At 40.2% G+C, this 3,049-nt stretch overlaps 1 non-coding gene across 1 annotated transcript; it reads left to right on the top strand.

The window, feature by feature from the left end:
* Nucleotides 1-2,340: 2,340 nt before the first annotated feature.
* Nucleotides 2,341-2,447, top strand: LOC127124921 (small nucleolar RNA R71). The gene has a single exon (XR_007804396.1). It is a non-coding gene; the product is annotated as a small nucleolar RNA R71 (small nucleolar RNA).
* The last annotated feature ends 602 nt before the right edge of the window (nt 2,448-3,049 follow it).

Below are 3,049 nucleotides of genomic sequence, written 5' to 3' on the forward strand. Positions count from 1 at the left end.
TACTGGGCGGTTCATTTCTTCATCCAAAAAGTCATATCGTAGGTCCTTGGGTAGTTCCTTAAGTTCTTGGGCTAGTTTTTGAGAATTTGGTGAAAGGTCTAAAGTAAGATCCAAACATTCGTGAGGTTCCGTTTCCTCTAGGTCGTCATCCTTTTCATTCGGGTTTGAAAATGGTTCGATCTTAGATTCTCCTTGATCAAATTCTCTTATGCACTCATCTATGATATCGATCGCATAACATGTGTCTCCTAGAATTGGTGCCATCAGGAATTTTGAAAGAATGAACTCGATCTTTTTGTCCCCTACTTCGAAGGTCAATTTTCCTCTTTTAACATCTATTATAGCTATGAATGTTGATAAGAATGGTCTACCTAAAAGGATAGGGATAACTTCGTCTTCTTTGATATCCATGACCATAAAGTCTGTTGGGACATAAATTTGACCGATCCTAAATGGGATGTCTTCTAAAATGCCTACAGGATACTTAACATACCTACCGGCTAATTGGAGGGACATCTTAGTTGGCTAAAATTCTCCTAAGTTTAACCTTTTACATACAACTAAGGGCATTAAACTCACACTAGCGCCTAAGTCTAGGAAAGCTTTGTCGATCACATGACACCCTAAAATGCAAGGTATAGAAAAACTACCAGGGTCTTTCTCTTTCTTAGAAAGTCTATCCTCAGAAATAAAGTTGCATTCCAAGGGTTTTGGATCGTCAAGCCTACGCTTGTTGGTTAAGATGTCTTTGAGAAATTTGGCGTAAGCAGAATTTGGGTGATAGCTTCAGTAAAAGGAATCTCTACATGAAGCTTCTCTATCACTTTTATAAATTTTTGGTATTGGTTGTTTACTTTGGTTTGTTTAAGTCTTTGCGGATATGGGATTTGTGGTTTGTACAGGGGTGTTGGTTTGTAAGTTTTATCCTTGGCTTCTCCTTATTGGTTGGTTTGTTTCTTGGGTTCTACCGATTCCTCTTCTTGGTTGGTAGGTACATTTTCTTTAGAATTTTTGGACTCGCTCATTGCTGGGTTATGAGGCCCTTCGTAAGCGGTCCCACTTCGTAATGAGATAGCGTTAGCTTTCCCTCGAGGGTTTGGTTGAGGTTGTCCATGGAATTGCCCTCCAGGTGTAGTTTGTGGGGCTTGGTTTTGTGCTACCTGTGAGATCTGGGTTTCAAGCATCGTGTTGTGAGTGATTATCTAATCAACCTTGGTTCCTAATTGCGTTATCAGTTCGTTTACGTGAATGTTCTAATTTAGGAATTCTTTATTTTGCTAAGTCTGGCCCGATATAGTCAACGACTACCAAAGTGTACTTGTTTCCCAATGAAGATGGAAAAGGTACCATGAAATCAATACCCCAAACATCAAATAGTTCTACTTCTTGGATGTTCTTAAAAGGCATTTCGTCACGTCTTGAGATGTTTCCAGCGCGCTGGCATCGGTCACATTGGACAATATAAGTATGGACATCACGCCATAATGTTGGCCAAAAAAGACCAGCTTGAAGGATCTTAGCGTATGTCTTGGATGTGCTTGAATGTCCACCATAGGGTGAAGAGTGACAATGCTCTATGATGTTTCTGACTTCTTCTTCCGGGACGCAACTTCGAAATATGTTATCAGTTCCTCTTTTGAAAATGAGTGGTTCGTCCCAATAGAAGTGTCTTATATCTTTAAAGAACTTCTTCTTCTGTTGATAGTTGAGGTTAGGTGGTATGATATCAGCGGCTAGATAGTTCAAAAAATCTAAGATATAAAGCTTTCCATGATCTTCTCAAGGTTAGACTTCTAAGGCACAACTTGCATAGGTTGATTTTGTTTTTGGGCTTGATAACCTTGTGGTCTCTGAGGTGCATGATTTTGAGGGTTCTAGTTTTTATAGGAAAAATTCGGATGATTCTTCCATCCAGGGTTGTAAGTGTTTGCAAATTGGTTACCTTTGGTGTAATTCGCTTGGTCGGTGTTCCGGTCGTTCAATAGGTTACACTCCACTGAATCGTGTCCTTTAGATCCACAGAGTTCGCACTCTGTATGGACTAATGTTGCGGTGTTAGTGTTTGTAGACATATGTTCGATCCTAAGGGCTAAAGCATCCATTTTCTCCTGCATCATGTCTAGTGAGCTTATCTCATGTATTCCACCTTGGGTCTCCTTTTTCTCTATTGACGCACGTTCAGTTCCCCATTGGTAATGGTTTTGGGGCATATCCTCAATTAGGTCACAAGCTTCAGGATAAGGTTTGTTCATCAGCGTGCCACCCGCAGCAACGTCAATGCTCATCTTGGTGTTATAATGGAGTCCATTGTAGAAGGTATGATCGATCAGCCATTGTTCTAGGCCATGGTGTGGGCAAACTCTTAATAGCTCTTTATATCTCTCCCAAGCTTCGAAAAGCGATTCTCCTTGGTTTTGAGTAAATCTAGTTATTTGGTTTCAAAGAATAGCATACTTACTAGGGGGGAAATATCTAGCAAGGAATACTCTTCTAAGGTCTTCCCAAGTAGTTATTGAATTAGCTGGAAGTGAATCTTACCATGAACGTGCTCTATCCCTGAGGGAGAAAGGAAATAATCTCAAACGAATCACATCGGGTGAAGCACCGTTAGATTTAAAGGTGTCAGCTATTTTGATAAAAACTTTTAAATGTTGATTCGGGTTCTCAGTAGCGAGACCCGCGTATTGGTTCTGTTGCACTAATTGCAACAAAGACGGTTTTAGTTCGAAATTGCTAGCAGGAATAAGGGTGTTTACTCTACTCGAACTAGGTTCCTCGTCATAGGGTTAGGCAAATTCCATAAGAGGTCTCCGGTCGCGATTCTCGGCCATAACTTTCTTAATTCGGATGAGTAAGAGGCGTGTACGAGTGTAACGTTCGGGTTCCGCTAAAGGAGATATTGGGTTTTTAGTATAACGGTAAATAATAAATGCAGGTAGAGACAGGTTGAATGTACTTCACGTTAGTTAAGTGATGTTTCGATTGTCTAAATAGAACTACTTATGAGGCAATATTTTCTACTCTTGAAAAGATTTCATTTAACAGGAAC

The sequence above is a fragment of the Lathyrus oleraceus genome, chromosome 2 (genome assembly GCF_024323335.1).
Source record: "Lathyrus oleraceus cultivar Zhongwan6 chromosome 2, CAAS_Psat_ZW6_1.0, whole genome shotgun sequence".
NCBI classification, from domain to species: Eukaryota; Viridiplantae; Streptophyta; class Magnoliopsida; order Fabales; family Fabaceae; genus Lathyrus; species Lathyrus oleraceus.